Here is a 27,222-nt window from a genome sequence, read left to right as displayed (position 1 = left end):
ACCTGTAATCCCAGCACTTTAGAAGGTTGAGGTGGACGAATTGCCTGAGTGCAGGAGTTCAAGACCAGCCTGGCCAACATGTTGAAGCCCCGTCTCCTTAAAAAATACAAAAAATTTTGTCAAATGCCTTCTCTGCGTCGATTGAGATAATCATGTGGTTTTTGTTTCTGGTTCTGTTTATGTGGTGAATTACGTTGATAGACTTGCGTATGTTGAACCAGCCTTGCATCCCTGGGATGAATCCTACTTGATCATGATGAGTAAGTTTTTTGATTTGCTGTTGCAATCGGCTTGCCAATATTTTATTGAAGATTTTTGCATCTATGTTCATCATGGATATTGGCCTGAAGTTTTCTTTTCTTGTTGGGTCTCTGCCGGGTTTTGGTATCAGGATGATGTTGGTCTCGTAAAATGATTTGGGAAGGATTCCTTCTTTTTGGATTGTTTGAAATAGTTTTAGAAGGAATGGTACCAGCTCCTCTTTGTGTGTCTGGTAGAATTCGGCTGTGAACCCGTCTGGACCTGGGCTTTTTTTGAGTGGTAGGCTCTTAATTGCTGCCTCGACTTCTGACCTTGTTTTTGGTCTATTCATAGTTTCAGCTTCCTCCTGGTTTAGGCTTGGGAGGACAGCCCTTTATGCTAAAAACCCTCAATAAACTCGGTATCGATGGAACGTATCTCAAAGTAATAAAAGCTATTTATGACAAACCAACAGCCAATATCATACTGAATGGGCAAAAACTGGAAGCATTCCCTTTGAAATCCGGCACTAGACAAGGATGCCCTCTTTCACCACTCCTATTCAATATAATACTGGAAGTTCTAGCCAGAGCAATCAGGCAAGAAAAAGAAATAAAGGGTATTCAAATAGGAAAGGTGGAAGCCAAATTGTCTCTATTTGCAGACGACATGATAGTATACCTAGAAGACCCCATCGCCTCAGCCCAAAAACTCCTGAAACTGATAAGCAACTTCAGCAAAGTCTCAGGATATAAAATCAATGTGCAAAAATCACAAGCCTTCCTCTACACCAATAACAGACTTAAAGAAAGCCAAATCAAGAACGAACTGCCATTCACAATTGCTACAAAAAGAATAAAATACCTTGGAATACAACTCACAAGGAATGTAAGGGACCTTTTCAAGGAGAACTACAAACCACTCCTCAATGAAATTAGAGAGGACACAAACAGATGGAGAAACATTCCATGTTCATGGTTAGGAAGAATTAATATCGTGAAAATGGCTATACTGCCCAAAGTAATTTACAGAATCAACGCTATCCCCATCAAGCTACCATTGACTTTCTTCACAGAACTGGAAAAAACCACCATGAACTTCATATGGAACCAAAAGAGAGCCTGCATAGCCAAGTCAATTCTAAGCAAAAAGAACACAGCGGGGGGCATCACACTACCAGATTTCAAACTATACTACAAGGCTACAGTAATCAAAACAGCATGGTACTGGGACCAAAACAGAGATACAGACCAATGAAACAAAACAGAGGCACCGGAGGCAACACAACATATCTACAACTATACAATCTTTGATAAACCTGACAAAAACAAGCAATGGGGAAAGGATTCCCTGTTTAACAAATGGTGTTGGGAAAACTGGCTAGCCATGTGCAGAAAGCAGAAACTGGACCCCTTCCTGACACCTTACACTAAAATTCACTCCAGATGGATTAAAGACTTAAACATAAGACCTGGCACGATAAAAACCCTAGAAGGAAATCTAGGCAAAACCATCCAGGACATAGGAGTAGGCAAGGACTTCATGAACAAAACACCAAAAGCATTGGCAACAAAAGCCAAAATAGACAAATGGGACCTAATGAAACTCCACAGCTTTTGCACGGCAAAAGAAACAGTCACTAGAGTGGATCGGCAACCAACAGAATGGGAAAAAAGTTTTGCAGTTTACCCATCTGACAAAGGGCTGATATCCAGAATTTACAAAGAACTCAAACAGATTTACAAGAAAAAAACAAACAAGCCCATTCAAAAGTGGGAAAAGGATATGAACAGACACTTTACGAAAGAAGACATACATGAGGCCAACAATCATATGAAAAAATACTCATTGTCACTGGTCATCAGAGAGATGCAAATCAAAACCACATTGAGATACCATCTCACGCCAGTTAGAATGGCGATCATTAAAAAATCTGGAGACAACAGATGCTGGAGAGGATGTGGAGAAAAATGAACACTTTTACACTGTTGGTGGGAGTGTAAATTAGTTCAACCATTGTGGAAGACAGTGTGGCGATTCCTCAAGGCCTTAGAAATAGAAATTCCATTTGACCCAGCAATCCCATTACTGGGTATATATCCAAAAGACTATAAATCGTTCTACTATAAGGACACATGTACACGAATGTTCATTGCAGCACTGTTTACAATAGCAAAGACCTGGAATCAACCCAAATGCCCATTAATAATAGACTGGATTGGAATATTATGCAGCAATCAGAAATGATGAGTTTGTGTCGTTTGTAGGGACATGGATGAATCTGGAGAACGTCATCCTCAGCAAACTGACACAAGAACAGAAAATGAAACACCGCATATTTTCACTCATAGGCGGGTGATGAAAAATGAGAACACATGGACACAGAAAGGGGAATACTAAACACTGGGGTCTATTGGGGGGAAAAGGGGAGGGCCAGTGGGAGGGGGAGGTGAGGAGGGATAGCTTGGGGAGAAATACCAAATGTGGGTGAAGGGGAGAAGGAAAGCAAAGCACACTGCCATGTATGTACCTACGCAACTGTCTTGTATGCTCTGGTCATGTACCCCAAAACCTAAAATCCGATAAAAAATTAAAAAAAATAAATAAATAAAAATAAAAATTCTAAGGATTTAAAAAAAAAAAAATTACAAAAAATTAGCCAGCGTGGTGGCGTGCACTTGTAATCCTGGCTACTTGTGAGGATGAGGTGGGGGGACTACCTGGGCCCACGGAAGTTGAGGCTGCCAAGAGCTGTGATCGTGTCACTCACTACACTCTGGCCTGGGACCAGAGTGAAACCTTCACACACACACACACACACACACACACACACACACCAGGCTAACTGTAAACAACAGCAAAACAAATAACAACATCAATTTTACATCTGAAAATATTTGAGATATACCTAGTGCAGGATTCTGAGAAAGAGTCACAGTTTTCAGTATAGGGAAGAAGTCACGAACACACAAAATGAGAAACTATTTAGAAAAAAATCGGAGATAATTAAAAATTAGAAAACACCTCATTACTTAACTCTGTGAAATACATTTGAAATCTAGGAGGAAATGCTAATTTTGTAACAAAACATACTTTGTCAAGACAGACTCAGGGAAGAGAAAAGCTAGAAGAGATAGAAAACAAACGTGATTATAGAAGAAATAAGGGTTTATTAAAAGACTACTCAACTTCAGAAAATAGCGAAGAATCATGTCATTTAAAGAGTAGATAATTCCTAAGATATGAAACTACTTCAGACCAAAGAAAAATAATTGTTTATTTCAAAATATTTTGAAAAAAAAAGCATGCTATTTACACAAAAATGTGAAAATAATTTCATAAGAAATTGTAAATTACAGTCCGATTTTATATGTAAACATTCATTCAAAAATCCTAATGTAAATAACAGTAAGCAGAACAATTAAAGCTTTTTAATAGAATTGTATGGGGTTGCTGGGTGCAGTGGCTCCCACTTCTAATCTGTGCAGTTTGCAGGCTGAGGTGGGAGGATAGCTTGAGGCCAGGAGTTTAAGACCTCAGCCTAGGTGACATGGTGAGACCTCATCTCTCCAAAAATTTTTTTAAAAAATGTAGCCAGGCAGCCTAGGCGACAGAGCAAGACTGCCTCAAAAACAAAGAAAAAAAAAGAAAAAGCATCATATAAGGGTTTATTTCAGGACTGCAAAGGGATTCAATATTAGAAAAAAATTGATTTCTTCTACAGATGTTGATAAGGCACATGTAAAGTCCGATTTCCATGCTTGTGTGTGTGTGTGTGTGTTTAATAACACTCTTAAAAATAACGCATCGACACTTCTTTGTGGCCATTTGGCTTTGTACACCAAAGCGTTCTCATTGCAGTCCGAGAAAATACAAAGGTGCAAGCTCCTGTTTATCTTCAATATTGTTTGTTATTACTGATGCTGTACTACCACCAAGACTTAGAAAAATTAATTCAAAATTAAAGATATACAATTGGGATGAAAGATAAAACAGCTGTAATAGTAGATAATATTTGTCAGTTGTCATCAAAAACGAAGGGACTCAACCAAACAATTTTGGCAATGATAAGGGAGTTCAGAATTCAGGTATTTTGACATAAAATTAATACACAAAAATCAGTGGCATAGATATGTTGTGTGTACGTAGTATAGAAAATATTATATATTACATAGAACACATTATATGAATTGTACATGTGGAATATGGGAAGCTTTTCTGACTATGAAGCAAACCCAAGAAGAAGGAAAAAGGTGATTAATAAAATTAGCTACGTAAAATAAAACTTCTGGCATTGTATCAACCATGCAGTGAAATCAAAAGACGGCACGTCGGGGGAGATCAGGATATGCCGCCACTGTCACAGAAACAGCTCATTACGCTAATATGTTAAGTGCCCCTCCCAAAGACCAGCAGCTGGTACAAAAGTGGGACAGTTGGGGGCGTAAGTCTCCAGGGGATGGGTCAGTTGGGTGCTATGTCTGGGAGAGTCCTGCCTGCACTCAGGGTCAGCGTGTGGGAGCTGCAGGAGAGGCTGAGGGGACTGGGTGCTCCCTCTGGGTGAGCCGCAGCGTCACCATCAGACGGCACTGAGTGGAGTTAAACCCGGAGCACATTCCAGAGACCCAGCCACCACTGCAGGCGTCGGCATCTGCACAAATGCTTTATCCCCTCAGTCACGGGCAAGCTCTCCAAGGGCCTGGCTTGTTTTGTTGTTGTCATTTCGTATTTTATCTGTTTCCTTTATTCAATGTCCATCATTTAGTCTCATGAAATGCAGGGCTGATGTTTGTCTAATAAACATAGAATCCAGTCATTCCCAAACTTCACATATTAACATGAGCTGAAGATTTAAAATAATTCTGAAGACAGAATTAAACCTAAGATAAATTCGGTCTTGTGGGGTTTGCAGACAAATGTGGAAACCTCTGGAATAATCCCACGGTCGGGGAGCCTTTTCTGTTTCTCGTTCTGGAGACTGCCATCAACCACAATCAACAGCTCCCGTAAAGGGGCGTGTGTTCTTCAACTGGGAGATACACAACAAGCCTCCACTTCTCTGTGACCCCTCCGCCCCCCGTATCAAGAATTCCTTCCTTCCAAAGGCAGCCAAGCTAGCCCACTCAACTCCCAAACCACGGATTCTACTGAACAAAAGCAGAAACCCAGAAACATTAAATAGATGGAGAGTGGCATTTGCAGACGATTTCCTCCCTCCGCGGGGCTGCGAGCATTTTGCTGTTGTGGTTCTTTGTGCTTTTTGCTTTGTTTTGATTCTCACTTTGCTTTTCATGGACCAGAAAGCGGGAGGCCAGCTTTGTTTCATCTCTTATCTTGCAGAACAGGAATGTAATTTCAAATAATGGCAATATTTTCAAGAACATTCCATGTTCACTAAAACAAATGACCTATCCAGAATAAATTTTCACTGTGAGCGAACAATCCCTTCTGTGCTTTTTGTTCTGAGTGCAAAAAACCGGTGAGAGGCTGAATAAGGAGGAGGGAGGAATAAGGAAGCCAGAAGGAGCTGGTTCCTTGGCATAACACCTGCACCAGTACGGCGGGTGCCAGACAGGGTCTGGGAGGTCACATCCTACAGACAAGCCTGCTTCAAGGGCTGGTACCTTAATCAGTTATTCTGGCACGAATGTGATAGACTGGGCCGCGCCTTCCTGCATCACCCGAGAAACCAGCTGAGCTTCACCTCCTGTCCTTGCCAGCTTGATGTGAGTGAGGTGTCTGCTGGGCCGGGCTGGAAATCACTCAGTGACTGGGGAGGCCAGGATGTTCTAACGACACAGGCCTTGGGGTTGGCTTCCTGGAACAGCGGTTCTAAAAAGCTCTCTGTGTCTTCGGTTTGAAGATTACCTTGGCTCATCTCAATGGCTTGGTCCTCGTCTTCAAGTTGGTCTCATCCCAAAAGGATGCCTCTGTTTTTGGCCAGAATTTCAGATCCCTCAGACTTTTCTTAGCCCAGACTCGAGAATAACTGGGGTTCGTTATTGGTCAATAGAACACCCTTGTTTCCCTCACATTTGATAGGATGTGTTGGTGGGTGTGAGGGAATAGGGTCTGGGCAGGAGAAACTATATAGGGAAGACTGTGGAAACTGTAGCCACGTTCTCACTGATTTTCTTTTTTAAAAATTAATATTATGTTTAATTGACAAAGCATAAGGAATAAGATGTGTGGAACACACTGTGACGTTTGATGGACATACACAATGTACACAAGGTGAAGGGATTTGCTGTACCAACCCTGCTTCCCTGGCACCAATTTCCTATCTTAGCCTGTTTTGTGCTATTGCAAAAGAATACCTGAGAATGAGTGGTTCATAAAGAACAGAGATCAGTTTTTACAGTTTTAGAGGTGGAGAAGTCTGAGATTGAGGACTCACAAGCCAAGGGTCTTCTTGGTATGTCATAGCTTGGCAAAATAAATCAAATGGTGCAAGGGCAAAGAGAAGGCCGAGCAGGTGGCGGGCAAACTTGTCCTTTTATAAGAACATGCATTCGAGCAGTATCCTGAGCACATTATCCATCATACAATCATGTGCTGGGATTACATTTAAAAAGTTAAAAATGACATTAATTTTATTTTAATTTTAATCTTTTTTTTGACACACGGTCTCACTTTATCACCCAGGCTGGAGTACAGTGGTGTCATCTTGGCTCAACGAACCCTGCCTCCAGGGCTCAGCCTCCCAAGTAACTGGGACTACAGGCGCTCACCACCAGGTCTGGCTATTTTTGTATTTTTTGGTAGAGATGGGGTTTTGCCATGTTGCTCATGCCTGGACTCAAGCGATCTGCCCACCTTGGCCTCCCAAAGTGCTGATATTAGAGACATGAGCCACCATGCCTGGCTCAGAAATTAATTTTAATGCCATGCTTTATTTAAGTATAGAATATCTAAAACCTTGTTATTTTGGTGTCAGCGATGTAAACAGGTTAATGAGCTGTTATACAAACCTCTTTCATATTAAGTCTTCAAAATCCAAGGTGCACTTTACACTGACAGCACCTCTCACTGTGGACGTTCCGGGTTCCGTGAACTCAGTGATCATGTGAGGGTCATGTCTGCTGTGTTGGACGATGGCAATTTACAAGAAACAATTCAGAGAATCTCAGTTTGTTGAGTGTCCCTAGGGGCTGCTCTAGATCGGCAGACGCTGCAGCTCTCCACAGCTTTGCACTTCTGCTCCATCTCTCTGAATCATTCTGCCCACTGCCCTCCCTCCACCGCGTGTCCCTCTGACAAATCCTTGTTCTTCCTTCAAAATCTCAACCATGTGTCAACAGCCTGGGGAAGAGTTTTACGCCCTAGCTTCTAGACACAATTAATTTGGTGTCCTATTTTTACCCTCGACTTACTTTATCATTTCTATTTATTTGTTTTCATGTCATTTCCTCTACTGCGGGTATCTTGCAGGCATGAACGGTGTATATCATGCTTATTACCACAATGAATATAAATGCTAATGTTCTGTATGTGCTATAATAAATAAATGACTCTAGATCTTAATTTTAAACTCAAGAGTAAGGACCTTTCCACGGGCTGTCCTTTGCTTCTTACGCAGTCTGTTTACAAATCATGCTGGAAAAGCCAAATCAGATATTGGTTTCATGCAATGTAACAGAACCATACTAATAAATCTTAATAATTAATAGTAAAAATGTTAACATTACCTTTAAAAAAATGTAACTTTTAACTCTCATTTTAAAGTTCAGCATATGTGCGTGTTTGTTATGTAGGTGAACTTGTGTCACGGGAGTTTGTTGTACAGATTATTTCATCGCCCAGGTATTAAGCCCAGTACCCACGAGTTATTTTGCCTGATCCTCTCCCTCTTCCCCTCTCCACCCTCCAGGAGGTGCCAGTGTGTCTTGTTCCCCTGTATGTGTCCATGTGTTCTCGTCATTTAGCTCCCACTTACAGGGAGAACATGTGATACTTGGTTTTCTGTTCCTGCATTAGCTTGTTAAGGATGGTGGTCTCTAGCTTCATCCATGTTCCTGCAAAGGACATAATCTCATTCTTTCTTATGGCTATGTACTATTCCATGGTGTATATGCACCACCTTTTCTTTATCCAGTCTGCCCTTGATGGACATTTAGGTTGATTCCATGTGTTTGCTACTGAATAGTGCCGCAGTGAAGATACACACGCATGTGTCTTTCTAATAGAAAGGTGCATATTCCTTTGGATGTATATCCAGTGACATGATTGCTGGGTCAGGTGATATTTCTGTTTTTAGGCCTTTGAGGAATTACCACACTGTCTCCCACAATTGCTGAACTAATTACACTCCCATCTACAGTGTATAAGTGTACCTTTCTTCTGCAAACTTGCCATTACCTATTATTATCTGATCTTTAGTAACAGCCACTCTGATGGTGTCTCATCGTGGTTTTGATTTGTATTTCTCTAATGACCAGTGAGGTCAAGCTTTTTTTCATGTGATCGTTGGTCACATGTATGTCTTCTTTTTCAAAGTGCTTGTTCATGTCCTTTGCTCACTTTTTACCGGGGTTGTGTTTTTCTTGTAAATTTGTTTAAATTATAGAGGCTGCATATTAGACCTTTGCTAGAGGCATGGTTTGCAAAACTTTTCTCCCGTTCTGTAGGTTGTCTGTTCGTTCTGTTGGTGGTGTCCTTTGCTGGACAGATGCTCTTCAGTGTAATCAGATCCCATTTGTCATTTTTAGCTTTTGTTGACTTTCAGTGTCTTCGCCGTGAAGTCTTCACTGATTCATATGTCTGAATAGTTATGTCGAGGTTGTTTTCCAGGGTTTTTGTAGTTTGGGGTTTTTCACTGAAGTCTCTAATCCAGCTTGAGTTAATTTTTGTGTATGATATAAGCAAGCAGCCCAGTTTCAATCTTCCTCATACGGCTAGCCAGTTATCCCTGTACCATTCATCGAACAGGAAGTCCCCCATTGCTTGTTTTTGTCAGGTTTGTCGAAGATCAGATAGTTGTAGGCGTATGGCCTTATTTCTGGGTTCTGTATTTTGTTCCATTTGTCTACATGTCTGTTTTTGCACTAGGAACATGCTATACTGCATCTCTGTAGTATAGTTTGAAGTCAGGTAACACAATGCCTTGCCTCTAGCTTTGTGCTTTTTGCTTAGGATTGTCTTGGCTATTTGGGATTCTTCTTTTTGTTCCATATAAATTTTAAAATAGAATTTTTTTTTTCTTTTGAGACGGAGTGTCGCTCTTGTTACCCAGGCTGGAGTGCAATGGCGCGATCTCGGCTCAGCGCAACCTCCGCCTCCTGGGTTCAGGCAATTCTCCTGCCTCAGCCTCCTGAGTAGCTGGGATTACAGGCACGCGCCACCATGCCCAGCTAATTTTTTGTATTTTTAGTAGAGATGGGGTTTCACAATGGTGATCAGGTTGGTCTTGATCTGTTGACCTCGTGATCCACCCGCCTCGGTCTCCCAAAGTGCTGGGATTATAGGCGTGAGCCACTGCGCCAGGCCTAAAATAGAATTTTTAAAAAAATGCTGTTTAGAATGTCATTGGTAGTTTCATGGGAATGGCATTGAATCCATAAATTGCTTTGGGCAGTATGGTCATTTAAATGATATTGATTTCTCATCCATGACATTGGAATATTTTTCCATTTGTTTCTGTTATCTCTGATTTCTCTGAGCAGTGTTTTATAGATCTTTTGTCTCCCTGGTTAGCTGTAGTCCTAGGCATTTTACTTTTATTTTTGTGGCAATTGTAGATGGAATTGCATTCCCAATTTGGCTTGGTTTAACTATTGTTGTTGTACAGGAATGTTGGTAATTTTTGCACGATTTTGTATCCTGAAACTTTGCTGATGTTGTTTATCAGCTCAAGGAGCTTTTGGACTGAGACTGTGGGGGTTTCTTGATGTAGAATTGTATTGTTTTACAACATATAGTTCGACTTCTCTTAATATTCAGATGCCTTTATTTCTCTCTCTCGCCTGACTGCCCTGGTTAGGACTTTCAATACCCTAATGAATAGGAGTAGTATCCTTGTCTTCTGTTGGTTTTCCAGACGAATGCTTCCAGCTTTTGCCCATTCAGTGTGGTGTTGACTGTGGGTTTGTCATAGATGACTCTTATAATTGAGGCATGTCCCTTCAATACATAGCTTATGGAGAGTTTTTAATATGAAGGGCTGTTGAATTTAATATGTATTTAACATACCTTTATTTTTGAATTTACTGTCCTTCTCCATCTTTGTAGATATACCTGCTAATGAGCTCAGTGATCAGGGAAGCAACCTAAATTTGTGTGAAACTAAATGCAGCTTTCAAAAAGGTAAGTGGATTCTGTTAAGAAAGAAGAGGGCTGGGCACGGTGGCTCACTCCTGTAATCCCAGTACTTGGCCAGGCCGAGGTGGGCAGACTGCTTGAGCCTAGAAGTTAGAAACCAGCCTGAACAACATGGTGAAAACCCATCTCTACAAAAAATGATAAAAGAAAATGTAGCCGGGCATGGGGATGGATGCCTGTAGTCTCAGCTGTTTGGGAGGCTAAGGTGGGAGGATCAATTAAGCCTGAGAGATTGAGGCTGCAGTGAGCCAGGATCACACCACTGCACTCCAGCCTGGGTGACAGAGAGAGACCCTGTCTCAGAAAAAAATTAAGAAAGAAGAAGAGGAAAGGAGGAGAGATAAGATGCATATGAAGGTCATCTCATTTTGAGTATGAGCGTGACAGGGAACTAAAATATGAGGGGCCATAGAGTTAATACAAGACATTATTAAGATTCTAGTTTTTATATTGAGTAATGGGTTCACAGGTTTGATATTACTCAAAATAACTAACAAATAGATTATTGAATGAATAATATAAAATAAGAAGTATAAAAAGAACCTAGCACTTTGAGAGGCCAAGGCGGGCAGATCACCTGAAGTGAGGAGTTTGAGACCAGCCTGGCCAACATGGTGAAACACTGTCTCTACTGAAACTACAAAAATTAGCCAGCATGGTGGCACCTGCCTGTAATCCCAGCTACCAGGGAGGCTGAGGCAGGAGAATCGCTTATATGTGGGAGGCGGAGGTTGCAGTGAGCCCAGATCATGCCGTACACTCCATTCTGGGCGACAGATGGGACCCTATCTCAAAAAACAAAACAAACAAACAAACAAAACCACCTGTATTCGAATTCCCTGCATTGCACTCAGTTACGGCGCGTCTATCTTCTCGTGCTTTTCCACATCGATGGCCCAGTTCACGGCTCACACCTCATCCTTCTATTTGATTCGTTCAACCTTTCCCAGGTTGCTTTTCTTCTCATTCAAATATTTTTCGCTGGAATTCTATTACAATTTCTCACAATTTTAAACATCTTGGTTACTTTAAAACTGTACTAGTTAAGTATCTATACATCTTTGTACCGGATTACCCATTGCTGCATAATCATTCCAACACTCGGCGGCTTAAAACATGTCTTTTCTTTGAGAAATGTGTGCGTTGCCTGGGCTTGACTGGGTGACTGCTGCGTGCGACCCCTCATTCAGTAATAGTCAGACGGTGCCAGGGATGCTGTCACCGCTCCTGGAGTGAACAGCTAAGGTGGCTGGCAGGTCGGGAATGTTGGCTGTCAGCTGGGAATGCAGCAGGGGCTGTTCACACAGGCACGGCCTGAAGGACCTTTTCCTGTAGCTCAGGCTTCTCACAGGTTCTAAGAGCAGAAACTTCACATCTTCTTATATTGCAGCCTTTGGAAAACTCAGAAAGTCACTCCTGCTCTTTTCTACTGATCAAATGAGCCACTAAGACCATAACCAGGGGAGGGGGATAGGACCCCACCTCTCACTGAAAACAGCAGCAAGAGATTAGTGGCTGTATTTACCACCTTTCTTCTTACATATCTTTTAATATGCTGGAAGTGTTTTAATTCAATGACATTTAAAAAATCTTAAGCTTAATTTTAAGATGAAAATATATTCTCAAAAGTACATATGGTTTGGATAAAAAGTGACTGCAGATTCATCCCATTTAAAGTCTGATATGATCGGCTTCTATAGAATCACTGGCTGCTTATGCAATCATCTCTGATTAAGTAATTAAATGGAGACTGTCTGGTTGACCTTGAGGGGGCATCTGCGTGTAGATAGTGCTGAACTGGCCGCAAAGTATGACCACGGTGCATTAAAATCAAACACTAAGCGCGTTGTTGGGCCATTTGTTCTTCTTATTGAGTGACATTTCTTCCTTTCTTCACAGCCCTGGGTAATAAGCACGGCTTTTATCTAGAGACTTCAGAGCCACTTAACCCTAAATGCGTGTGCCCCTACGCTGCCCTTCGAGGCTGGTGTAAGCACCTCTTCCTGGCTGTGGCAGACTATAATTATATTTTTCAAGAAGGATCTCAGCAATATACCCTGTCCCATATGCTCTTTCTTTCCTTTTTAAAAAAGCTTTAGTTTTTGAAAACATCTTTAGACTATTGATGGGAAAACTGTGGAGATGCTGTGGAGAGTTTCTAAGTACTCCACACCATTTTCCTTGTTATTAACATCTGACATTAGTATGGCGTATTTCTCACAGTTAATTAACCCATATTGATGCATCAATTTTAACTGAAGTCCCGACTTCATTCAGATTTCCTTACTCTTTATCCAATGCCCCCTTTCCGCTCCAGGAGCCCGTGTAAGATCCCGCGTTGCCGTCATGACTTCTCAGCTCCTCTGGGCTGGGACGTTCTACATGCACTTTGGCCCTTCTCTCATTGAGAGATGGGGCATGTTTTCTGTCCCAGCGACTGCAGCACAGGTGATGCCATGTGACTCCCTCCTAATACGGCGCCAGGAGAAGTATAAGGCTTCCACCCGTTCCTTTAGGTGACTGGCTCTGGGAACCCAGTCATGCTCTGAGGAAGCTTAAACTAGCTCACTTGGAGACACCACATGGAGAAGTCACACAACTCAGCTGTGATTCTGGTCAATATACCACATCAACTACCAGACATGAGACTTAAGAAGTTTCCCATCAATTTCAGCCTCTAATCATTGAGTCATCCCAGAATCCAGTCTTCAGCTGAGGCTCCAGACATCTTGGAGCCTCATCTTGTCTCCAGAGAAGAGACGAGCCAATCCCACCTTGCCTGGTCTGACCTTGGCACACAATATGGAAGGATAATACGGTGGTTATTTTATGACATAAGTGTGGGTTGTTACAAAGCTGTACTAACCAGAGCACTTGATATTTCACAAACTGCTATAAACCTTTACTGTCATACAGCCACCTGAGAGCCAGTGGGTGGGAGAGAGGCTTTTCCTGAGAGCAGCTAGGTGCAGAAATCAGTCATAATTGCCACATGGCTGGCGTTTTTCCTGTTTTCCATTTAACCTAACAATGACCTGATTCGTTATTGCATAATATTTACTGAGTGCCCACCATATACCAGGCATGATTCTACATGCCTGGGATGCATCAGTGAAGGAAAAAGACCCTCACACTCGCCGAGCTTCCACTGCAGCACAGGAACAGTAAATATCATTTGTAAGTTAATGTATAGCAGCTTAGAAGGTGTTAAATGCAATACAAAAAGAATAAATAATGCAGCAGGCCAAGGGGACCAGGAGTCCCATGGGCATCCCAGAATCACACCAGGTGGTCAGAATGGGCCTTCACGATACATGAGCAAAGGCACTAGGGCGTGACTGAGCCCAGGCCTTCCAGAGAGCAGAACCCGAGGCAAAGATAAGGAGAGGACAACTTGGAGGTGGAAACCCAGGGTTGTGATGCAGAACAGGGCAGAGGAGCTCAGGACATGAGCAAAGCAACGTGAAGAAGTGGGTTACCAAGAGGAGTCACTCTACCAATGGCCACAGAGAAGGGCAGGCGCAGGCATGGCAGTGTGCTCTCCAGGAATCCTGCATTCTCTGGACCACGTGATTCTGTGGCATTTGAGAGCTGCCATAGAGAGTGGAGGGGTTGCTACCTGACTCCCATTGTCTTTCCTCTACCAGTGGCCTGTGTTTACCTTAAGGATAGCTACTGGCCTGGCACCCAAAGCCTGTATGGCTGGGCGCGGTGGCTCATGCCTGTAATCCTGGCCCTTTGGGAGCCTGAGGCTGGCGGATCACAAGGTCAAGAGATTGAGACCATCCTGGCCAACATGGTGAAACCCCATCTCTACTAAAAATACAAAAACATTAGCTGGGCATGTTGGCATGCCCCTGTGGTACCAGGTACTCGGGAGGCTAAGGCGGAAGAATCGCTTGAACCTAGGAGGCAGAGGTTGCAGTGAGCCGAGATTGTGCCACTGCACTCCAGCTGGGCAACAGAGCAAGACTCGGTCTCAGAAAAAAAAAAAAAAAAAAAAAAAGCCTGTACCATCCTTGGTGGTAATGACTCAGGAGTCCAAACCCACAGCCCCTGTGTGCCTCTCATCTGAGTGTAGAAGCAGACTGGTGGTTGAGCATGGAGTCGGGCATGAGGTTATGTGGGCCTGTGGCTGTGGCTGGGATCCTTGCTAGTAATACAGAGAATCTCAGAACAGGCTCCAAGCCTGTGTCTATTATTCCGAAGGTGAGGGGCTTGGCCATGTGGAAATCTGGCTCAAGAACACTCCAGCCCAGGGATGAGCTAGGTCTGGCCATGGTCTGAACCAGACTGGCTTGTTGGAAAACAAGCAATAAGGCCAGCGTGGCTCAGACGTGGGAGGAAGAGCAAGTGTGGGGCACAAAGCTTCTGAGAGGAAGGGGGCCTGGGGCACTAGGACCCATGGGCTTCAAGGACTTTGGCCTTCATGCTGAGTAAAGGATGACTGGTTTGAGTGAAGGATGGCATGGCTTGATTTCTATTTTGGAAGGTGACTGTGGCTTGTAAATATTCAATGGGGAATGTGTGTTGGGGAGCCTAGAGAAGCCGAGGCACTAGTCAGCGGCCTACCAGGGTTAAAAAGGAGAGTGGGTGGGGGCTGAGAACCCAGTGGTGATGGGGAGATCGTATGTGGATTTTCTCTGAAGGTGGAGCCCACTGGCTTTGCTATGGATTAGCTGCTGGCTGTGAGAGAAGGAAATAGGTCAAGGTGACTCCAAGCTTTGTGGTGTAACAGGACGGATGAGCTGACCTCACTTTGGATGAGTGAGGCAGCGTGTGGAACTGCCTCCTGGGGAGCTAGGAAGTACATGTTTGGACTTGCAGAATGAAGCCATTTAAAGCAGAAACATTGAATATGTAACTAGATGAATCAGAGAGAAAGCTGTTGCTCTTCTCTAATCGGGTTGAAACGGAGGTTACGGAAGGTTCATTGGAGCCCTGCTCAGGAGGACCAGGAGCCTGTCCCCTGCCATGGCACAAGCACAATGGGCAGAGCTGGGGCGGCTGCAGACGGTGGAGAAGGCTAGTGGGCCCACCAGACAATGCAGTGTTGTGGAAATTCAATGGAGTGCCTTCGGCCTAGTCAGTGAAGATGCACATCTGAAGCATGTCTGGCCTTGTGGCCTCCAGCTGGTCACAGCCTCCCAGGCGCAGGCTAGGGGAGCCACTGGTTAGCCAGGACTGGATGTCGCTGGGGCAGGCTGATCTGTATTTGTATCCTCTTCACTCATTTAGAGCCGTCTTGCCTCAGGGATGCTGCTGGCCACCTTGGCACCACCATGTCCTCACTGTAAAGTGGGAACAGTGGTGACCCGTAGCCCACAGCACTGTTTGAGGAATGGGTCAGATGTTTCCTGAGCACAGCAGAGTCTGGCACTTCGCAAGTGCTTCATAGATGGAAACTGGAGGGGTTACCTTTTATTTTAATTTTTTAAGAGACAGTCTCACTGTGGCCCAGGCTGGAGTGAAGTGGGGTGGTCACAGCTCACTGCAGCCTCGACCTCCTGGGTTCCAGTGATCCTCCTGCCTTAGCCTCCCTAGTAGCTGGGACTACAGGTGCTGCCACCACACCTGGCTAAGTGTTCCTCAAGCAATCTTCAGGCTCTGTCATCCCGAAGTGCTAGGATTCCAGGTGTGCGCCACTTCTCCAGGCGTGGGGGGTTATTATTGTTTTAATAGAATGCCTTTATTTCCAATAGCACCTCCTTTAATTTCATAAACTGGAAAAGGGTGTTGTTATGTGACTTCTTGTGACGCTTCTGGGTGGGTGGGTTTGTTCTGGGAACTTTGTTTGTTGGTGAAGCCACTTTTGGGGTCTCAGTTGACAATGATTTATAAACAAAAATAGCTCTGTTTCATCAACTATCCACAGCAAAACAGCAGGAGGACAAAAGCCAGAAAGATAAAATGGGCAAAGTTGTATCATTTGGGACTTAATATCCTGAGAAAATAACACAAAATTTACACATGGTCAAGGCCTCAAATGCTCAGCCATCAGACGAGGTGGGGCGGGGAGGTGCGAAAAAGCGTTTCTGAGCAACTTCTCTGGGCCAGGATTCATGCTCAGCATCAGACAATTTACCCTGTCTACACACTCGGGCTCCCCTCTGACCTTATCGAGGGGCTGCCAGGGCCATGGCGGGGCAGCGGGCCCAGGCTGCCCTCAGGGGGCAGGAGCCCATCACCCAGAATCCCAGTTGCATCCATGAAAGGTTTGTGTGCTATTGAGTTTGCAGACGTGATCTCAGAGTGGAAGAGAAGCAAGAGTCAGTGTCATGGCGGGACAGAGTTCTTCACTGCTGGGAGAGGAGTGGGGTTTTGCGTCACCACTGTAGAAATAGAAGACTGTTTTTGCATGTTCTTTCAGTGTTCACCAGCAGACACAGTAGCTTTATTTTGTTAAATACATCCCCCCTGTGCATTAAAACATTCTACTCAGGGGCTATTGTTTCCCTGTTAGTCCTCTTCTGTGTTTTATGACATCCAGCTGTCTTAGGACTATCTAGCTCATGGAAATGATGCATCCTGCAGCCCTAGCCTGCGGCCATCCTATTCAACCGCATCCTTTAGCCTTCAGCTCCAGCCCAAGCTGAGTCAAATCTCCTGGAACCTGCCCGGTCACAGGGCTGCTCAGGAGGTGTGCTGAAAACATTTCATGCTTCTCACGTACCTTCCTTTTCCCTGCAAGACACAACTGAACAGAAGGGACCACTTCCTTTCAAGTAAGAGAACAAAGGCTGGTCAGAAGCAATCTCATCACCCCTTTGAAACCCGAGGCTCAGCACTAAAACTATTTACAACAGGCCACAGAATGGACTCAGAACCCTCCCACGAGTGCCCTTGGAAGCACATTTTCTAAACTGCTTTAGTGGGGAAAAAAGAAAGCAGCTACATGACTGCTACTTAGTGCTTCACTTGAGTGATGGTGTGCTGACCTTTTAAGTCAACCTCACAAAAATCTTCTCAGGTTTGGTTTTTTTTTTCTCCTTACGAGATGTGGCACCTTATCTCTCTAAAGTTCCATCAGCCCCCACTCTGCAGCCCTGATATCTTGACCCCCTTTGAATTAGTGCCCTTCTTTAAGTTTTATTTTGTTTTCCGTTGACACGTAATAATTGTACATGTTTATGGGGTGCAGTGTTGTGTTTGACACATGTGTACATCGTGCAATGATCAAATCAGGTTAATTAGCATGTCTGTCACCTCAAACACTTGCCATACTTTTGTAGTGAGAGCATTCAAAATTCCTCTCTTCTAGCTCTTTTGAAATATACAATACCTTGTTTCTAACTATAGTCACTGTAGTGTGCGATGGGTACAAGATCTAATTCTCCTTCTCGAATTGTAACCTGCTACCCGGGAGCAGCCTCACCGCATCCTCCCTTTCCCGGCCTCTGGGACAGCAATTGACAGAAAGGAGAAGCAACCCACAGAGTGGAGAAAATATTTGCAAATTGACAACATCTGAAGTTAATACCTGGGGTTAATATCTGGAATATATAAGGAACTCAAGCAACTCAACAGCAAAAAAACCCCAAATAATGTGATTTTAAAAGGATTTAAAAATAATCTGATTCTAAACACCTGAAAAGAAGACATACAAATAATCAACAGGTGTATGAAAAAATGCTCGGGATCATGAATGGGTACAAAGATTCGGTTAGATACAAGAAATAGGACCTAGTGTTCAAGAGATCAGTAGGTAACTATAATTAACAATAATCCATTGTACAATTCAAAATAGCTGGAAGAGAAGAATGCGAATGTTTCTGGCATAAAGAAAAGATAAATGTGTAAGGTGGTGGATATCCTGGTTACCCTGATTTGATCTTTACACTTTATAGAATTGTACCAAAATATCAAATGTACACCAAACATATGTACATCTATTATGTATACATTTAAAAAACACAATGAGTTGTCACCACACCAGAGTTAGAGTGCTATTATTGAAAAGACAAAAATTAACACATGCTAGTGAGAATGTGGGAAAATGGGAACTCATACCCTGTTGGTGGGAGCGTGAATTAGTATAGCCACATGGACAACAGTATGGAGGCCCCTTAAAAGACTGAAAATGGAGCTGCCGTATGACCCAGCAATCCCACTACGGTGAATGTACATAAAAAGGAAAACCGGATGTCAGAGATCTCTGTACCCCATGCTCACTGCAGCGCTATTCACAATAGCCAAGGCATAGACTCTGCAAATGTTCATCAAAGGATGGATTTTAAAAGCGTTACAGATAAGCAATGGAACACTATTCAGACATTCCAAAGAATGAAATCCCATCATGTGTGATGATATGGATGAGCCCAGAAGACATTACATTAAGTGAAATAAGTCCGGCACAGAAAGACGAATACTGCATAGTGTCACGCATGTGAAATCTAAAAAAGTTGATCTCATAGTAGAGTAGAATATGTATTTTTAAATTTCAGACTAGTTTTAGATTTGCAAAAAAACTTTCAAAGATAGTACAGAGTTCTCATTTACCCATCACCAAGTTTCCTCTGTTGACAACTTACATTAGTAAATTTATTGGAATTAATCAAATAATATTAATACATTATTATTAACATCCTTACTGTAATTACAATAATTAAATTAAATTGCAGCTAAAGTCCTTACTTATTGAGATTACCTTTTTACCTATGTGTGCATCTGTGTGTGTGTGTGCATGTGTGTGGTGTGTATGTGTGATGTGTGTGCATATGAGGTGTGTTTTCATTTGTGTGTGTTTGTGTGTATGTCTGCGTGTGTGGTGTACGTACGTGTGTGTATGTGTATATTTGTGTGGTGACGTGTGTGTATCTGTGTTATTTCGTGTGTGTGTGTGTGTGCACTCCAGGATCGCATCCAGGATATTACACTGCATTTTGTAATCATGTATCTTTAGGCAAAGCTTGGCTGTAACAGTTTCTTACAATTTGATTGTTTTTGATGACACCACTGTTGATTTTTTTAGCATGCTTTCTATTGGCATTTGTAGGTTTTTCTCATCATTAGGGAAGTCATGGAGTTATGGATTTTGGCAAGAAAAGCAGCAGGTGTGAAGGGAAGTCATGGAGTTATGGATTTTGGCAAGAAAAGCAGCAGGTGTGAAGGGAAGTCATGGAGTTATGGATTTTGGCAAGAAAAGCAGCAGGTGTGAAGCATCATTCTGATTACATTGTATCAAGGGTACATGTCATATAGAGAATCCATTTTTCCTGCCTGCTCCAGTTTCCAGAGGCTGCCTGCACTTCTTGACTTGTGGTTCCCTTTTACCTTCAAAGCTCGCAGCGACTGGTAGCGACCTCCTCACACAGCATCACTGTGAAATGGACTCATTTTCTGCTTCTCTCTGCTACTTTAAAGGACCCTTGTTATTACTTTGGGCCCAGCCCAGATAATCCAGAATAATTTCTTCATTTTAAGGTCATCTGATTAGCAAGTTTAATTTCTCTAGCAACTTTAATTTCTCGTAGTCATGTAATCTATCATATTCACAGGTTTCTGAGATTAAGATGAGGAAAAAAATTAATCTGCCTGCTACAAAACCCAAAACCTGGGTGCCAGATGTGTTCACTGCTGCTGGAATATCATTGTTTCTAGACCTCAGCAGATACAGCAAGGAAATATATGTGTGTTTGCTAACACCTATCTGTCCTTCTATCTTAATATGGAGCTAAATATAAACTCACGCCGATGTCTCTAACTGGAATCCAGCATCTCGTGAGTTCTAGCCCTTGATTCTCTACAACATTCTGCTCCGACAGTGAGAAAGCTGGCTCCACCTTCTGCCATCAGTTTACTCATTATTCAAGTGAAGTGACAGGTACAATGGTTTCAGAATCATTTACCCACGTGCCCCGCTGGAGACAACTTTACCAACTGAAACACAGTGCCGATGGGCAGCCCCTTTGCTTTCAGTCTTCTGCATTCTGCTCTTCTCTAAAACTACTTAGGTCAATACCTTGTACCTCCATATCTTTCAGTGAGATTATTTCATACATTTGTAATAGCACTTTCTGGGGCATCATAATTTGAATTCTGGGATTTCCAACCTCTTAGACTAGAAAGAACTGAAACAGAAGGGTAGGATGAGAAACCAGAGTCAAAAAGTCCCCGAGGGTATGGACGTGTTATGTGTAAAAATAGCCCAGCAGCCCAAGCAGTATACCTTCCCAGAAGGGAAGCCCAGCATCACCTTGACTGTCCACTGAACTCCTAGTCATCTTTTAAAGCCTGCTGTGAATGTAATTCTTTCCTTGCATGTCTTTTTCTTCTTTTCATTCAGGCTAAATGAACTCTTGCTGTCCTAACAATGAGACTGCTTCATTTTTGAGTCGAGGGTAAATAGACACCTGTGTGTTCATTGCTGTTCTTCATAAGCGAATCCCACTGTTTCCACTGACTGCTTCAAGCATGCCCATCTTGTAAATCTTAACAGAACGTGTTCAGGTGCCTGTCTGTCCTGTTATCCCAAGCATAGCCCAAGGGTGTGTTCTTTCTTTTTAGTATATGAGACCACAGGTCTTCAAAAGGTCGTGATAAAGAAAAGTGTGCTCTGATACAACAAATCCAAGAACGACTGCTCTTCCAGCGGGAGGTCTGCCCCTTCCTCACTCTGCCTCATACTTCACCATGTGTAGGGTTACCCCTGGTTCCTACATGTTAGTGGTGGCTGGCCTATCCCATTATCCACCGTGGGGCAATGAGTCCCAGATAGAATGGCCAAATTCATGTTGGGTAAAGGCGGGGAACTATTCTTCAGAATTATGACGTTAGTGTCTCTTAGTATTGGTCAGGAACCTGTTTCAAGGCTCACGCATCTTGTGATGCGTTTCTACTAATATGTTCAATCCCTTACAGAACTCTTAGAGAAGGAGCTGCCTTTATGTGCTTCACTCTTGGAACTTTAAAATACCGTGCCATCATGCTGGTCACGTTTCCATATGCTTATACCTCCTAAAAAATGATAACTACAAGAGATTAAATTAATTTATTCTCCTCTCTACCTTTCATAGTGCATGTCATGAAACTTTCTATGCAGTAAGTGATCAGTAGATTTATGAGGATTGAGAATAAAAAGCTACTTGCTGAAATCAATTCCCCATCAAATGAGTGCTCTTATCCTAAGAATACCTGCCTTCTGGCCTTACCCAACACAGAAGTAACACACATTCATCGCCTCCCAACTTGGAAAACTAAACACATGGGTTCCCACATTTTCATACGTATTAGGCAAGCCAGTGTCTTTACCTGGGCTCTGCCAAAAGCAGAGCCTGACACGTCGTTCTGGGTGTAGGTGCTTTATTTGAGAGGTGATTCCAAGGAGGAAAAATGAGGGGAAGAAGACAGGAACGAACGGGAAATCAATAGAGGGAACATAATGGAGCTGGTTATTGCTGTGGGCAATGGCGTCTTATCCTCTGAGAAGCCCTGTACAAATCACCTAAAAGCCACCCTTTAAAGATGGGGCATTTATGCACTGGCTGCTAGTCCTCATTGGCAGTGACTGTGCCTGGGACACACACCAGCACCATGGCTTTGGAGAGAGCCCCGAGGTAGAGGCAGCTAGCCCACTGTGTGCCCTTGTGGTGGGAGCTAGCCATGTGCACGGACGTACTCTGCACCGTTGCACTGACGTTGATTGGGCCAAGGGGCTGCCTTGTGAGGGATAAATGTTTTCTGCTATGCAAAACATTGCTTGATTTTCTGAAAGGTAAGCTGGTAGTCCAAAAGTGTCATCTAAGTCTCAACTGGTATCCGAGATTAGATTTTCGTTTAAAAATTTTATCCCAAGTATTAGTCGTAAGTGTGTACTCTTCTAAATTTGAGTTTCATAAGATTTGATTGATGTCATTCTAATGTAATATGATGCCTCTGCAGCAATCCACAGGAGTTTTTGAACACAGGAATTAGAGCATTTACCAAGGCCCAGTTTCTCGACCGGTGAGAGCTTATGTTTGAGCCGGCAATGCGCTGATCTGCAAATGCGTACTCTTCAGTAAAGGACATGTTACACTGGGTTTGTCCCTTAGGAGCTACTCACGCACAGTAGGAGAGCCCGGAAACCACACTCTTCACCACGACTGTGAGAAGCAAGTCTGGGCGGGGAGCCCTGGCATCCGTGAGGAGCTCTGTGTTCATGCTTCTCTGATGGCCGGACTTCCGTTGGCGATGACAGCCACTGGGTTCAGACAGCTAAGAGCAGTGGGATCTCAGCGCAGTGCAGGATCTAATTACTGGCATGTAGTCATAAGATCCTGGGTGACAGGGGCCAGGAGGCAGCACTCAGCCACCAAAGACGAGGTAGGCATGGCTACTCTTAACGGATGGCAGAGCCAAAGCAGCAATCAAGTAGACTGACTCCAGAGCACCTGTGGCATCAGCTAGTCTATCACAGCGTTCCTAGAAGTGAAATAGACAGTAAGTCTACCAAATTCATAAGTGATTTTAATAAACAGAAAAGTTCTAGGTCAACTGAGTAAAAATCTAACCTGAAGCATAAAAACAGAGAATCAGGGTCTCTCAATCAATTCCCACACAGGACCCCTTGGATGAAGGGAGGACGGGTCACCTTGAGGAAGGATCCTGGCACTCCAAAAAGTCTGTGCTGTTAATCTTGCTTCTGGTCTTCCCCAAACGGAGACATGTCTGTATATATCAGGGTAACTATGCAGCTGGGGAAAGAAAGGAGACCTTTCAGAGACTGCGAGGCACTAACTCTGAGCAGACACTAATTCCAGGAGACCCAAAATTTCACTGTGGCCCACCAATCAGATCTGGGTCTTTTTTTGATGGAATCGGGTCGGGGGAGGGATTCAGATGATCAGTGGAATTTTAGCTCAGGTCCATCTCACAGTGGGCCCAGTGGGTCCCACGGCCCATCCCGTAGTTATTTTCTGTTCTGGAATGCATGGTTGGAATAGGCTTTCAGAATCCTCACCCAACTGGTTCCTTAACATGTGGAATCAGGGCTATTGGAGTAGAAAAATCCAAGTGGAAGACAGTAGAACTGCCTCTAGCTGGGAAAATAAACCCAGAGCCACACCGCATTCCTACACGGCTGGCAGAGATCAGTGCCACATTAGGGACAAGGATACAGGGGTAGTGATTCCTGCCACGCGTATTCACTGGTAGATTTGGCCTGTGCCCAAGACAGACACATCTTGGAGACTGGTGGTGGCTTATCATAGTTAACCAGGCAGACTCCATTGCAGCTGCTGTATTGGATGTAGCTGCATTGTTTAAGTGAAGTAACACATCCCTGGGTCCTGGCATACAGCTACTGACCTGGCCAATTCCCTTTTCTTCTTACCTGTTTGTCAAGCCCACAAGGAGCAGTTCACTTTCAGTTGTCAAGGTCACCAACACATCTACGCTGAGCTGCCTCAGGGCCTATCAACACCCCACTTGTTTGCAAGGATCTTAATTGCCTTTGCCTTCCACAGGATATCACATTAATTAACATCATTAGTGACACTGTGCTTACTGGACCTAGTGAGCGAGGAGTAGCAATGACTCCAGACGTATTGGTAAGATATTTGTGGATCAGAAGGTGGGAAACAAATCCAACAAGAGCTCAGAGGCTTCTACGTCAGTGAAAGCTCTAGGTTTCCTGAGGTGTAGGGCCTGTTGGAATATCCCGTATAAAGTCAAGGGTAAGTTGTTGCACCTGCCCCTCCTACAACGAAGAAAGGGGCCCAACGCCTTGTGGACCTCTTTGGAATCTGGAGGCAACATATTCCTCCTCTGGGTTATTCATCCCATTTATCTGGTGACCCCAAAAGCTGCAAGGTTTGAGTGAACAAGAGCAGAACAAGAGGCACTTCGCAGCAGGTTCAGGCTGCTGTGCATGTGACCCAGAAGACGCAGTGGTACTCAGAGTGTCAGTGGCAGATGGGGACACTGCAAGGAGTCTTTCGCAAGCTCCTGGAAGGGAGTCACAGTGCAGGCCCATAGCATTTTGGAGAAAAGCCCTGCTGTAGCCTGTGAATAACGGCTCCCCTTTTGAGAAACAGCTTAGTATAGACCGAGCACTTAGACGTGGGTCACAAAGTTACTGTTCACCCTTGGTTGTCCATCATGAGCTGATCGTTGTCTGACCAATGAGCCATACAGTTGGGTGTGCACAGCAGCGCCCCATCGCCATGTGGAAGTGGTATATACGTGGCTGGGCCCAAGCAGGCTCTGAAGGCACAAGCAAGTGACATGACGAAGTGCCCCAAGTGTCCATGGTCCCCACTCTTGCTCTGCTGCCTTCTCTCTCCCAGCCTGCACGTGTGGCCTCACGGAGAGTTCCCTAGGATCAGTCAAAAGATGAAGAGAAGCCTCAGGCCTGGTTTACAGACGGTTCTGTACAATGTGCAGGCACCGCCTGAAAATGGAGGCTGCAGCAGCACAGCCCCTTTCTGCGACATCCCGGAAGGGCGGCAGTGAAGGGAAATCCTCCCTGTGGGTAGAGCTTTGCGCAGCACACTTGGCTGTACATGTTGCCCAGAAGGAGAAATGGCCAGACATGAGAAACAAACGGATTGAAGGGCTGTGGTCACTGGGTTGGCTGATGGTCAGCACTTAGAAGGAGCATGATTGGAACATTGGTGGTGAGGAAGCTGGGAGGAGGCACGTAGATAGACATCTTTGGAGGTGAAAAAAGATGTGAAGACATTTGTGACCTACGTGAATGCTTTCTTTTATATTTTTATTTTTATTGTATTTTAGGTTCTGGGGTACATGTGCAGATCATGCAGGGCTGTTGCATAGGTACTCACATGGCAAGGTGGTTTGCTGCCTCCATCCCCCGTCACCTACATCTGCCATTTGTCCCCATTAATCTCTCTCCTACCTCCTCACTCCCCTACTGCCCCTTCCCTAGTCCCCTCTCTGACAGACCCCAGTGTGTCATGCTCCCCTCCTTGTGTCCATGTGTTCTTATTAACACCTCCCTATGAGTGAGAACATGTGGTGTTTGATTTTCTGTTCTTGTGTCAGTTTGCTGAGAATGATGATTTCCAGATTCGTCCATGTTCCTACAAAGGACACAAACTCATTGTTTTTCACCGCTGCATAATATTCCATGGTGTATATGTGCCACATTTTCCTAGTCCAGTCTATCATCGATGGGCATTTGGGTTGGTTCCAGGTCTTTGCTATTGTAAACAGTACCCCAATGAACATATGTGTGCATGTGTCTTTATAATAGAATGATTTATAGTCCTTTGGATACATACCCAGTAATGGGATTGCTGGGTCAAATGGAATTTCTATCTCTAGGTCCTTGAGGAATCGCCACACTGTCTTCCACATGGTTGAACTAATTTACACTCCCACCAGCAGTGTAAAAGTGTTCCTATTTCTCCACATCCTCTCCAGCATCTGTTGTCTCCAGGTTTTTTAATGATCGCCATTCTAACTGGGGTGAGATGGTGTCTCAGTGTGGTTTTGATTTGCATCTCTCTAATGACCAGTGATGATGAGCATTTTTTTTCTATGTTTGTTGGCCTCATATATGTCTTCTTTTGAAAAGTGTCTCTTCATATCCTTCGTCCCCTTTTGGATGGATTTCTTTGTGCTTTTCCTGTAAGTCTGTTTTAGTTCTCTGTAGATTCTGGATATTAGCCCTTTGTCAGATAGGTAGATTGCAAAAATTTTTTCCCATTCTATTCTTTGCTGGTTCACTCTAATGACTGTTTCTTTTGCTGTACAGAAGCTCTGGAGTTTAATTAGATCCCATTTGTCTATTTTGGCTTTTGTTGCCATTTCTTTTGGTGTTTTAGTCATGAAGTCCTTGCCTATGCCTATGTCCTGAATGGTTTTGCCTAGGTTTTCTTCTAGGGTTTTTAAGGTGTTAAGTCTTATGTTGAATGCCTTCTAATAGGTGACCTCAGTAGAGCAGAAATCTAACAATCAAGTGGATAGGATGACCCAGTCTGTAGCTATTGGTCAACCTCTTTCCCCAGCCACCACTGTAATTGCCAAATGGGCTCATGAACAAGGTGGCCATGGTGGCAGGGATGGAGGTTCACATGGGCTCAGCAACGTATACTTCCACTCACAAGGCCAAGCTGGCTATGACCACTGCTGAGTGTCTATTTGGCCAGGAGCAGAGACCTACACTGAGCGCTCAATATGATACCATGCCCTGGGGTGATCAGCCAGCTGCCTGTGGTGGGTGATTACAGTGAAGAGCTTTCATCGTCGAAGGGGTGATGTTTAGCCTCAGTGGAATAGACGTTAACTCTGCATATGGATTTGCCTTCCTTGCCTGTAGTGCTTCTATCAACACTACCATCTGTGGACTGACAGAATGTCTTCTCCATCATGACAGTCCACACAGCATTGCTTCTGACTAAGGAACACATTTCACAGCAAAATAAGTGCAGCTATCGGCCGATGCTCATGGAATCGGCTGGTCTTACCATGTCCGCACCTTTCTGAAGAAGCCAATTGGATAGAAAAGCAGAATGTCCCTTTGAAGACTCAGTTACAGTGCCAGGCAGGTGGCCATACCTTCTAGGGTTGGGGCAGTGTCACCGAGGAGGTGACAGGATTCACAAGTCTAGACGTGAAAGGTGGAAATGGGAATGGCACCTCTCACTACCACCTCTCATGACCCACCAGCAAAATTTCTGCTTCCTGTTTCCATGATCTGATGCTTTGCTGGCCTAGAGA

General features: G+C 43.9%; 1 long non-coding RNA gene across 3 annotated transcripts; it reads right to left on the bottom strand.

The window, feature by feature from the left end:
• Window positions 1–27,222, bottom strand: LOC118154057 (uncharacterized). Of its 3 annotated transcripts, XR_013536356.1 has the most exons (4): window positions 26,970–27,222; window positions 23,049–23,231; window positions 22,601–22,959; window positions 1–96 (listed from the first exon to the last, which is right to left on the bottom strand). It is a non-coding gene; the product is annotated as an uncharacterized LOC118154057 (long non-coding RNA). The 3 variants fall into 3 exon arrangements; XR_004743986.3 differs by lacking the exon at window positions 1–96 and having other exon boundaries at window positions 21,843–22,959; XR_004743987.3 differs by lacking the exon at window positions 1–96 and having other exon boundaries at window positions 21,843–22,959; window positions 26,981–27,222.

This window comes from Callithrix jacchus, chromosome 5 (assembly GCF_049354715.1).
Source record: "Callithrix jacchus isolate 240 chromosome 5, calJac240_pri, whole genome shotgun sequence".
NCBI lineage: Eukaryota > Metazoa > Chordata > Mammalia > Primates > Cebidae > Callithrix > Callithrix jacchus.
Note: the sequence above shows the minus strand (reverse complement) of the source record. Positions and strands in the feature narration are given on the sequence as shown.